Source organism: Carcharhinus amblyrhynchos, chromosome 2 (assembly GCF_965287045.1).
Source record: "Carcharhinus amblyrhynchos chromosome 2, sCarAmb.v2.hapA, whole genome shotgun sequence".
Classification (NCBI taxonomy): Eukaryota; Metazoa; Chordata; class Chondrichthyes; order Carcharhiniformes; family Carcharhinidae; genus Carcharhinus; species Carcharhinus amblyrhynchos.
In genome coordinates, this window is record NC_137325.1 from 135,836,023 (window position 1) to 135,848,929 (window position 12,907).

General features: G+C 43.3%; 1 protein-coding gene across 7 annotated transcripts in view; it reads left to right on the plus strand.

The window, feature by feature from the left end:
- kmt2ca (lysine (K)-specific methyltransferase 2Ca) overlaps positions 1–12,907 on the plus strand; it is a 491,907-nt gene that overhangs the window by 43,908 nt on the left and 435,092 nt on the right. The gene's annotated exons all lie outside the window — the stretch shown is intronic.

A 12,907-nucleotide genomic window follows, 5' to 3' on the forward strand; every position in this document is an offset into this window, starting at 1 on the left:
ATTTCCAATGATTTTGTGGTCCACCATTCCAATACAGCCATTGTTCTGGACATTCATTGCAGGTGATACGTGAGTATAATTTGTGAATACTGTTGAAGGTTGGCAAAAAATACAGTGGTTTTTATTTCCAGTATGTACAGAGAGTTTGTTGCAAGTAGTAGCCTGGGACTTGAAAGAACTCTAAGCACAGGAATGAATATTGAAATAATGTTCACTAACATAGGAAATGGAGAATGATTAAAGCAGGAGATGGTAGGTTTTTGTGGTTTCGTCTACTTTCCTTCCTAAGTCTTTCAGAGGTTTGTTGGATCAGGCATTTCCTCCTTTTCAGCAATGTATAGCTGCTTCAACTATTAGTGAGAAACACGTCACTTGTCTAGAGCTATCTTTTCCTGTAAGTCTGGACATTACCATAAATATACATCTTCCATTGGAGCACCTTAGAAATTGGGAACTGTCGTAGATGGTGTTTCTGTAATTATTATTCACTGTCCCAGCTGCATGTTGCACTTGACTACATTGGAGTCAAAAGCAGCCTTGTAACTGAACAAAGCCTGAACTATTTTACTGTGGAAATCACTGATGGTCTTGTCAAGCTTTTTTTTAACCGTATAATTCTACACTTTTTAAGAAACCTCATTATCTTTTTCTACAGTCTTGTTTTATACGTCGCAGTTGATGAAGGTAGCGTGGCTGGTGTAGTACATATAGAATTTCAAAATGTTGACAAAGTACCAGTAAGTGACTTGTTAGCAGAATTAAAATCCATTGACCTAAAAGGGCAGTGGCTGTATGGGTATGGAATTGACTAAGAACTAAAGTATAATATTAAACATTTTTTGTCTGGACGGAGATATAAAGTGGGGTGCACCAGAAGTCCAGTCTTAGGACCACAGCTCCCTTTTGATATATGCTGTATTAATCAACTGGATTTTGGTATAAAGGGCAAAATTTCAAATTTTGCACATGATATGAAACTTAGAAATGTAGTAAATGGTGAGAAATTATGAAGGATTACATTTTGGTAGGAAGATTGCGATATTATAAAAATATGGTGCAATTTTAAATGGGTACTGGAGAAGAAACATCTAGAGGTGTCTGCACATAAATCTCTGCAGATGGCAGAGCAAGTTGTCGAGTCTTTTTTTAATAAAAGGGATTGTGACAATGCTGTGCCCTTAAATGTATTTGTCATGCTTCTTGTGCCAGATTTGTTTTAGCAGTCACACCTATTATCAGTGCTGCTTTGTCTGTGTCTGGCAGCCCATGTTGTTACTGCAGCAGCATAATTGATCTTAATTGCTGGAATTTTTTTAATCTCGATTTATGCAGGGTTGTCATTTTAGTGCTTTCCCCTGTTTTTCTTTGCAGAATGGGAATAATTAGATTGACAGGTAAGGTCATGTGACTAGGATCTGAGTGAAATCCAGCTCAGTTGTTGTTTGGGACCTGTAGAGAGAATAAGGAACTCTCTCTGCCTGGGTTTGGAGACTGAGAAGTGCCAGAAACTATGCCTCTCTCTGAAGTTGTGCTGCTTATGTGAGTTGGAGGCAAACATCTTTCTGTATCTGTCCCAAGGGGTTAAAAGTCTGGAAATCTGGCATCCACGTCAGCATATGTTTTTGATGCTAATTGGTTCTGAAGTAGGATTTATGTCTGTGGGAATATTATTTAAATAGAAACTATAGAGATAGGTAGCTGTTAGTAAAAGTTATGCTAATTTTTTTGTTAGATTCTAAATGTGTTCTTAAATAAAGTATGTTTTAATAAAAGTTACCTAGTGGCTCAATAGAATCAGACCTGAAGTGCTGCTTATGCTCACACTAATGCCAAAATCAAATAAAGTTGCGATCCAGGCTGACTTCAAAATATACTTTGGAGTTTCTGATCTGATCCCTAACAAATTGAGGCTTGAGGGATTAGAATTTATAATTCCTTGTTTGGTTTAGGATTATTGGAATCTAGAATCTTATCAGATGTTGCATTCAGTTAGTTTAAATAGGGAATGCCATGTGGAATAATGGCCCTTTTGGGGTGGCATGGTGGTACAGAGGTCAGCACTGCTGCCTGATGGCACCAGCGTTTGATTCCCTGCTTGGGTCACTGTGCAGAGTCTGCATGTTCTTCCTGTGTCTGCGTGGGTTTCCTCCAGGTGCTCCAGTTTTCTCCTGCAGTCTGAAACATATGCCGGTTATGTGCATTGGCCATGCTAAATTCTCCCTCTGTGTACCTGAATAGGTGCTGGAGTATGGTGACTTGGGATTTTCATAGTTGCAGTGTTAATGGAAGCCTACTTGTGACACTACTAAATAAACATTAAAAAAACTTAAAAAGTTTCTTGGGTGTCACTTGGGTTGGTTTACAAAAGGTGGTTAAAGCAAAACTTTTGAAATTGGCAAATAAGTTGCAGTTGACATTACATGAGGGATGATGAAGAGTGATATAATTGCACTGATGGCTCAGTATTTAAAACTGCCAGAATAAGATAAGCGTGTGGGTATATGCATGGCAGATGCAGTATAATGTGGATAAATGTGAGGTTATCCACTTTGGTAGCAATAATATAGAGACATAATGACTTGAATAGGTAAATTGAGAGAGGTGGATACTTAGTGAGAACTTGGAGTCCTCGTACATCAGTTGCTGAAAGATAGTGTGCAGTTACTGCAGGGAGTAAAGAAGGCAAATGGTATGTCGGTCTTCATAGCGAGAGGATTTGAGAAAAGAATGGAGATGTTTTACTGCAATTGTACAGGTTTTGGTGAGGCGACACCTGAGTGTTTTGTGCAGTTTTGCTGGCCTTGTCTGAGGAGGGATGCCCTTGCTATAGAGGGAGTACAGCAAAGGTCTACCAGGCTGACTCGTGGGACGGCAGGCCTGTCATGAGGAAAGACTAAGTTGGCTAGCGTTGTATTCATTGGAGCTTAGAAGAGAGAGGGGATCTCATAGAAACTTAAAATTCTAACAGGGTTAGACAGGGTAGATTCAGAAAGAATGCTCCTGATGGTGGAGGGAGTCCAGGACTTTTAGAACTGTGAGGGAAAAATATCCTTGAAAAAAGTTTTGATAAGGAGAACCAGTTACTGGACAATGATGTGAATAGGGAAAGTGAGCAGGTGTGGCAATGGATGCAAAACAAGTTGACTAGATTGGACTCTGTTCCTAAGTTGTTGAATTTACCTGAACATAAATTGTGGGATTATCAAAAGTACTTCAATCATCTGTGTGAAAAAAAATGTAGACAAATTAACAATCGTACAAGGTCACAAAATGGAGATTGAGGACCAGAAGTGTTTTGCTACTGCAGACCATTGAAGAAGACAACAACGTGAAGTGAAACTGAAACTACCATCATTTGAAAAGAACTGCGGGAAAATGAATCTGTGCAGTTTGCACAGACATGGGTACCCAGTGAAGCAGTAATGTTCACAGTTGGTGTTTGAGTAAATTATGGTGGTTTTTGTGGCAGTGTAACTGCCAAAGCGATCTCTGGAGCCATGTTTGCAACGGGTTCTACCACCAAGGAAGACCATCTGCTGTGTATCTTTGCCAAAGTGTGCAGAATGTGAAGAAGACCCAGAGCAAACAAAGCGGTTGGACTGCCTGACAGAGGAGCTAAGGCCAGTTAATAAGAAAGGGGACAAAGATAAAGCAACCTTTCTGGATGACCCTGTCCCTACATATGTGAGGTTAAGAGAGTATGTAAAGGGACAGGCTCTATTTGCCAAAGTCTGAGAGCTGTTCCATCTCCTGGGAAAAAATTGCTTTGCTTTGACATTTCGAGACTATGGAAAAACAAAAGCGTTGTTTGGACTAGACAGAGGAAATTAGAAATCACATTCAAAATAGTTTGGGCTAGTTTACATCCAATGTAAAGTTTTGCCCTCCTGAATCTATCTTGCTCTCTGAGGATATTACAAGAGCTAATTAATCTATAAGCACAATGACTAAATTGAACTTGGACTTGGAATCAAAGCAAGATTAAGCACTGAAGGAGATTTTTGGAAAGGAAGGAGGAAGCCCGGCTGAACAATAATAGTGCGTTGAGAAAGAAGGAAGAAAACATGGTTGCTGCTGTTTTATCATGACTTCGTTGAAAGGACAGAAATGAACTATACCACTGTTATATTTGCATGCTTGTATTTAATAAAATGTTTATGTATGTATTGTTGAGTACCAATAGAGTGAAACTAGACGTTTTGAAAAATGAAAAACCTTTGCATATTAATAGTTCATTTTTAAGAGGGAGGTGTAAAGATACTGTGTCGTTAGGAAATGTATTTATGTCATGTTTCTTGTGAAGGGTTTGTTTTAGCAGTCAGTTCTGTTGGTGAAGCTGCTTCTGTACCCAACAGCCCATGTCATTACTGCAGCAGCATAATTGATCTTAATTGCTGGAATGTTTGTTTTAATCTGGATTATTGCAGGGCGGTTGTTTTAGTGTTTTTGTTTCCTTTTTTTCAGAATGGGTCTTGTTTAGGTTGATTGACAAGTAAGGTTGTGTGACTGGGTGGGGCTCACAGAGAGAAACCCAGCTCAGTTGCTGTTTGGGATCTGATAGAGACAAGAAATAGCTTTCTGTCTGCCTCTTTCTTTTTCTGGATATAGTGATGAGGATCTGCCAAAAAGTGTATCTTTCTGTGAGGTTCTGCTGCTTGAAGTTAGATGTTTCTCTGGAAGCTGCTGTATGGAAGTCAGAGGCGGGTGTCTTTCTGTATCTGTCCAAAGGGGTTAAAAGACTGGAAATGTCCATGTGAGCAAATCTGTTTTTGGTGCTAATTGGTTCTGAAGTAGGATTTATGTCCATTGGGATATTGCTTAAATAGGAACTGTAGAGTTAGATAACTGTTTAAGTATTTTACTTGGTGAAGTTTGTGCTAATTCTTTTTATGTTCTAACTGTGCTCTTAAATAAAGTTTGTTTAATAAAAACTATCTTGTGGGTCAATAAAATCACACCTGGAGTGAAACACCTTTTGCTTGCACTAATGCCAAAATCAAATAAAGTTGGGATCTTGGCTAACTTGGTAATATAGCTTGCAGTTTCTGATCTGGCCTATACAGCATGCTTGGCTTGTGAACTGATATATAGAGTACAAAGTGAATGAAGTTATGTTAAAAATTAAGTCGCTGTTTCAAATCCAGCTAGAGTATTGTGTCCAATTCTGAACACCACATTTCAGGGCTGACGTCAAGACCCTGATGAAAATGTATGGGAGATTTACTAGAATGTTATGTTTTCAGAGGCAGTTGAGATTTGAACAGTGTGTTCAGAAAAAGCTCTAGGATTCTGAGAAAGTAAATGAGAAACTGTTTCCATTGGCTGCAGTGTCGATAGAACATAGAACATAGAACACTACAGCACAAACAGGCCCTTCGGCCCACAAGTTGCGCCGACCACATCACCTACCAACCTACAGACCTATCTATAACCCTCAATCTCATTAAACCCCATATACTCATCCAGAAGTCTTTTAAAAGACCCCAGCGAGTTCGCCTCCACCACCACTGACGGCAGCCGATTCCATTCACTCACCACCCTCTGAGTGAAAAACTTACCCCTAACATCGCTTCTGAACCTCCCTCCCCGCACCTTAAATCTGTGTCCTCTCGTAGCGATAAATGGAGGATATATATTTAACAGATAACTTTGGTTGTTGTGAAATCATCAACAGTTCTATCAAGCAGCACCTGCTCAGTGATGCCCAGTTTGGCTTTCACTATGGTCATTCAGCTTCTAGAACGTAGAACAGTACAGCACAGTACAGGCCTTTCGGCCCTCGATGTTGTGCTGAGCTATGTCCAAACCCAAGAGCAAGCTATCCCACTCCCTATAATTCTGGTGTGCTCCATGTGCCTATCCAATAAACACTTGAAAGTGATCATTGTATGGTGGAGTTTCTGGTGCAGATGGAGGAGGAGAAAGTGGGTTCCCGGACATGTGCCCTTTGTTTGAACAGAGGGGAGTACGGTAGGATGAGAGAAGAATTGGCGAATGTGGACTGGGGGAGCGCGTTGGAAGGTAGGTCTGCTGAGGAGCAGTGGAGGATCTTTAAGGAGATCTTTCTTGGTGCTCAGCGGAAATTTATTCCGATGGTTAAAAAGGACTGTAGGAGGAGAGGTAATAAGCCGTGGATAACGAAGGAGGTGAAGGAAAGTGTTAAATTAAAAGCGGAGGTGTTTAGAGTAGCTAAGAGTAGTGGGCGAGAAGAGGATTGGGAGAGGTTTAAATGTCAGCAAAGATTGACAAAGAAGTTGATAAAGAAGGGTAGGATAAACTATGAAGCTGGGCTATCGCTTAATATAAAAAAGGATAGCAAGAGTTTTTATAAATATATAAAAAGGAAGAGGCTGGCTAGGGTGAACGTTGGACCCTTAGAGGATGAGAGGGGGGACTTAGTGGTAGGGGATGGGGAAATGGCTGACGCCTTGAATAACTTTTTTGTTTCGGTCTTCATGGAGGAGGACGTGAATAATTTGCCGGGTGTTAGCGATGGAAAGATGGTAGGACTGGAGGGTCTCAATGACATTATTGTTACTAGAGAGGCGGTGCTCGACAGACTGGAGGGGCTGATTGTGGACAAGTCCCCAGGACCGGATGGAATGCATCCGAGGGTTCTGAAAGAAATGGCAGAGGTGATAGTGGATGCCTTGGTGGTTATTTTCCAAACGTCGCTGGATTCCGGGGAAGTGCCGGAAGATTGGAAAACGGCTAATGTTACGCCGTTGTTTAAGAAGGGTGGCAGGCAAAAGGCGGGGAATTATAGGCCGGTTAGTTTAACATCTGTTGTAGGTAAAATGTTAGAATCTGTCATCAAGGAGGAAATTGCGAGGCATCTTGAGGGGAATTGCTTGATAGAGCAGACGCAGCACGGTTTCGTTAAGGGGAAGTCGTGTCTGACGAATTTATTGGAGTTCTATGAGGATGTGTCTAGGGCGGTGGATGTGGTCTTTCTTGATTTTCAGATGGCGTTTGACGAGGTACCTCGCAAGAGGTTATTGCAGAAGGTAAGGGGGCATGGAGTTGGGGGTAGGGTGTTAGCGTGGATAGACGATTGGCTGTCTAATAGGAGGCAGAGAGTGGGGGTCAATGGGTGCTATTCGGATTGGCGGTTAGTGACTAGTGGAGTGCCCCAGGGGTCGGTGCTGGGGCCTCAGCTATTTACCATTTATATAGATGATCTGGAGGAGGGAACCGAGTGTATGGTGTCGAAATTTGCTGATGACACGAAGGTTGGTGGAACGGCAAATTGTGCGGAGGGTGTGGAGAGTCTGCAGAAGGATCTAGATAGGCTGGGTGAATGGGCCAGGAACTGGCAAATGGAATTTAATGTTGGCAAATGTGAGGTGGTCCACTTTGGTAGGAATAATGGTAGGAAGGACTATTACTTACGTGGCGAAAAACTGCAGCAGGCGACGGTGCAGAGGGACCTCGGGGTCCTTGTGCATGAGTCGGAAAAACCCAGCCTGCAGGTGCAGCAGGTGGTCAGGAAGGCTAATGGGATGCTGGCCTTCATAGCGAGGGGGATTGAATATAAAAGTAAGGAAGTCTTGCTGTAGCTGTACAGGGCACTGGCGAGGCCGCAGCTGGAGTACTATGTGCAGTTTTGGTCGCCGCACTTAACGCAAGGATATTTTGGCCTTGGAGGGAGTGCAAAGGAGGTTTACTAGGCTGATGCCGGAGTTGAGGGGGTTGAGCTATGAGGAGAGGCTGAATAAACTAGGCTTGTACTCGTTAGAGTTTAGAAGAATGAGGGGAGATCTCATTGAGACATATAAGATGATGAATGGGATGGATAGGATAGAGGTGGAGAGACTCTTCCCACTCAGAAAGGACAGTAGGACTAGGCGGCACAGCCTCAAGATAAAGGGGGGGCGGTTTAGAACGGAGTTGAGGAGGAACTTCTTCACTCAAAGGGTGGTGAATCTCTGGAATTCTCTGCCCGTTGAAGTGGTGGAGGCTGCCTCGCTAAATATTTTTAAGACGCGGGTTGATGGGTTTTTGATAAGCGAGGGGCTTAAGCGTTATGGGGAGAGGGCGGGAAAGTGGAACTGAGCCACGACAGATCAGCCATGATCTTACTGAATGGCAGGGCAGGCTCGAAGGGCTAGTTGGCCTACTCCTGCTCCTATTTCTTATGTTCTTATGTAAGTTCTCTGACTCCACTATCAAAGCAGGCAGTGTATTCTACACCCCAACCACTCTGAGTGAAGAATCTACCTCAGACATCCTTCCTCTATCTCCCACCATGAACCTTATAGTTATGCCCCCTAGTAACAGCTACATCCACCCGAGGAAATAGTCTCTGCACCTTCACTCTATCTATTCCCCTCATCCTGTTGTAAACCTCTATTAAGTCACCTCTCATCCTCCTCCGCTGTAAAGAGAAAAGCCCCCAGCTCCTTCAACCTTTGCTCATAAGACCTACCCCTCGAAAACAGTTAGCATCCTGGTAAATGTCCTCTGCACTCCAATGCTTCCCCACATCCTCCTCATAATGAGGTGACCAGAACTGCACACAATATTCCAAATGTAGTCTCACCAACGACCGGTATAGCTGCAGCATAACCTCATAGCTCTTAAACTCAAACCCCCTGTTAATAAACGCTAACACACTATAAGCCTTCTTCACAGCTCTATCCACTTCTGACCTCATTACAGTCTTGATTCAAACATGAGAAAGAGCTGAATACCAGAGGTGAGAGTGACAGCCTTTGACATCAAGGCCGCATTTGACCAAGTGTGGCATGAAGGAGCCCTAGCAAAACTGGAATCAGTGAATATCAGAGGGCAAACACTCTGCTGGTTGGAGTCATACCTGGTACATACGAAGATGGTTGTGGAGAGTCAGTCATCTCTGCTGCAAGACATCTCTGCAGGAGTTCCTCCAGGTAGTGACTTAGGCCCAACAATCTTCAGCTGCTTCATCAACGATCTTCCCTCGTCATAGGTCAGAAGTGGGTATGTTCACTGATGATTGCACAATGTTCACCATTTGCGACTCCTGAGATACTGAAGCAGTCCACGTTCAAATACAGGAAAGACAATATCCAGGTTTGGGCTGACAACTGTCAAATAACATTTGTGCCACAACTACCGAGCAATGACCATCACTTATAAGAGATACTTCAGCCACCGCCCCTTGACATTCAATGGTGTTACCATCACTGAATTCCCTCCTGTCAACGTCTTGGGGGTTACCATTGACCAGAAACCCAACTGGACTCATCACATAAACACTGGCTACAAGAGCAGGTCAGAGACTAGGAATACTGTGGCAAGTAACTCACTTCCTGACTCCCCAAAGCCTATCCATCGTGTACGAGGCATAAGTCAGGAGCGTGATGGAATAGCCCTCACTGGCCTGGATGGGTGCAGCTCCAACAAGCTTGACTCCATCCAGGACAAAGCAGCCTGCTTGATTGGTACCTCATCTACAAACTTCCACTCCTCCATCACCAAGCTCAGTAGCAGCAGTGTGTACTATCTACAAGATGCGTTGCAGCAATTCACCAAAGATCCTTAGCACCTTTTCAAACCAATGACCACTTCCATCTAGAAGAACAAGGGCAGCAGATACATGGGAGCACCACCACCTGCAAGTTCCCCACCAAGCCACTCACTGCCCTGATTTGGAAATATATTGCTGTTCCTTCACAGTCAAAATCGTGAATTCCCTCCTTAACAGCATTGTGCATGGACTGCAGCGATTCAAGAAGACAGTTCACCACCACCTTCTCAAGGGCAACTAAGGATGGGCAATAAATGCTAGCCAGCTGGCAACACCCATTCCCACGAATGAATAATAAAAAGATTTACCTGATGAGAGGTGGGTTGAGGACCTCGTAAACCTGCTCCTGGGCCTAGCCAAAAGCACCAATAACAGGTCCAGACAATGGCTGACCGAGGGGGAGGGGTCATTCGATCTGACTGCCTGCTCCTCTACTGCGGCTATGTCACGGCTGATTGTACCTGGAGAGGGAGCATGCGGTGTTTCAGAGCACTATCAAAGCTTTCCTGCTTGCTGGGCACTGCAGGGACTGGCGTGTATCATTGACCCCTTTAACCATACTTTGATTTAATGTTTTAAGTTTCCTTTCTGCTTTTTTTTTGTCTTGAGTGGTTCCCTTTTTGGGGGCTTTCTTTCTTACTTTGTCCCTTAGTTTGCTCGTTCATTTGATTTACCCAAAAGAAAGTTGAGAGAGTGGGAGACAGGAGAGAACTTTGCAAAATGTTTAGCAGGCAAAAGGCAGGGAGTTATAGGCCGGTTAGTTTAACGTCTGTTGTAGGAAAAATGCTTGAATCCATCATCAAAGAAGAAATAGCGAGGCATCTTGAGAAGAATTGTTTGATAGAGCAGATGCAGCACGGATTTGTTAAGGGGAATTCGTGTCTGACGAATTTATTGGAATTCTATGAGGATGTGTCTAGTGCGGTGGACGGAGGGGAACCGGTGGATGTGCTGTTTCTCGATTTTCAGAAGGTGTTTGGTAAGGTCCCACACAAAAGGTTGTTACAGAAGGTTAGGGGGCATGGAGTTGGGGGTAAGGTGTTAGCGTGGATAGAGGATTGGCTGTCAAATAGGAGGCAGAGAGTAGGTGTCAATGGGTGCTCTTCGGATTGGCGGTTGGTGACTAGTGGAGTGCCCCAGGGATCGGTGCTGGGGCCTCAGCTATTTACCATTTATATAGATGATCTGGAGGAGGGAGCTGAGTGTAAGGTGTTGAAATTTGCTGATGACACGAAGATAAGTGGAAAAGCAAATTGTGCGGAGGGTGTAGAAAGTCTGCAGAGGGATCTAGATAGGCTGAGTGAGTGGGCGAGGACCTGGCAGATGGAGTACAATGTTGGCAAGTGTGAGGTTATCCACTTTGGCAGGAATAATAGTAGGAAGGACTACTACTTAAAGGGCGGAAAGTTGCAGCATGCTATGGTGCAGAGGGACCTGGGGGTTCTTGTGCATGAGTCGCAAAAACCCAGCCTACTGGTGCAGCAGGTGCTCAGGAAGGCAAATGGGATGCTGGCCTTCATAGTGAGGGGGATTGAATATAAAAGTAGGGAGGTCTTGCTGCAACTGTACAGGGCACTGGTGAGGCCGCAGCTGGAGTACTGTGTGCAGTTTTGGTCACCGCACTTGCACAAGGATATTTTGGCCTTGGAGGGAGTGCAGAGGAGGTTCACTAGGCTGATACCGGAGTTGAGGGGGTTGAACTACGAAGAGAGGCTGAATAGACTGGGCTTGTACTTGTTGGAGTTTAGAAGGATGAGGGGGGATCTTACTGAGACGTATAAGATGATGAAGGGGATGGCTAGGGTAGAGGTGGAGAGGTTCTTCCCGCTCAAAGGACAGCAGGACTAGAGGGCACAGCCTCAAGATAATGGGGGGGGGGGGGGGGGGGGGGGACAGTTTGGAACTTCTTCACTCAAAGGGTGGTGAATCTCTGGAATTTTCTGCCTGTTGAAGTGGTGGAGGCTACCTTGCTTAAATATATTTAAGACGCGGGTAGATAGGTTTTTGGTAGGCAAGGGAATTAAGGGTTATGGGGAGAAAGCGGGAAAGTGGAACTGAGCCACTTCAGATCAGCCATGATCTTATTGAATGGCGGGGCAGGCTCGAGGGGCTAGATGGCCTACTCCTGCTCCTATTTCTTATGTTGTTATGTTTTCCCATTGTTTTCTTCCAAGTTGTGCAGTTTGATGTTGATCACCGCGGCTTTTGTTTGACGAAGGATTAAAGATTTTATATAATCACTGATTTACCTCATCAGTGATAGAATCTGGAATGCATGAGTAAATTATCTCTGCACCCTTAAATCCTTCCTGAAATGTGGTGCACAGAATTGGTCACAATACCGTAGCTGGGGTTGAATCGGTGACGTTCAGAAGTTTTAACATAACTTTGTACTCTAGATATATGTTCACAAAGCTAATGACACTGCACACTTTTCATAAAAAAAAAGCGTTTGCAACTTGCTGTGTCACCTACAAAGATTTATATGCAGACACCCCTAGATGTTTTTGCTCTGGTACCCCTTTTTTAAACTGCACCACTGCACTGCAGACTGATTCTATTGAATCCATAAAGGGAACTGGGTTATTATGGGGAGAAGGAATTGGAGTGGTGGCACCAGATGAATTACTCCACAGTAATGCCAAATGGCCACCTCCTGGGCAGTAACATTTCTATGATTTGTGTCCATTGCAACTTCGTCAAATCAGGATTTTTACAGAGTCTAGAGGGAAACTGAATTGGCAACGGTGACTTGATTGAACCATGAAAGAATTTGATCTGTTTTGCTGTTTTATTGTGCTTTTCATTGGTGGTTGTGAAGATGTCTGCACTCCACAGAATTGTTCTTCATGAAGGATTAAAGATTTTAGGTAATTATTGATTTACTTGAATATAATACATTGGTCTGTGAAATATTATCCCATGTGCAATATCATTTAGTTGCAGCCTACTGAAAATGTGGGCCTGTTGAGACTAAAGTCATAGGAAAAATTATCAGCTTAACGCATGGATAAATTTTAATGTTGAGTAATGTTCCACAATTCTCCTACTAGTTATCTCACTCTTGTGAGAAATCGTTGCTCCAAACATAACCAGAATTTGGAAAGAGTAGTAATGGGATAAGCAAAGAAACAAATTGGGTTTGGAGGAAGTGTACGTGGTAACTGCAGAATCTTCACTGCTTACTGTCTGAAAAAATTGGAGCGGTGGTTATGATCTCTGGAAATAATCAAATGAGGTATTGTTTCTTGAGTGTTCTTTGAGCTTTGGAACAGTGTTGGAGTCTGAGGATTGAGGCCACATAGGAATGAAGAATCAAAATAATAGATGACTTGAAGTTTGCGGGTCATACTTTCATACTAAATAAAGGTGTTTTAGAAAGTAGTTATCCAATAT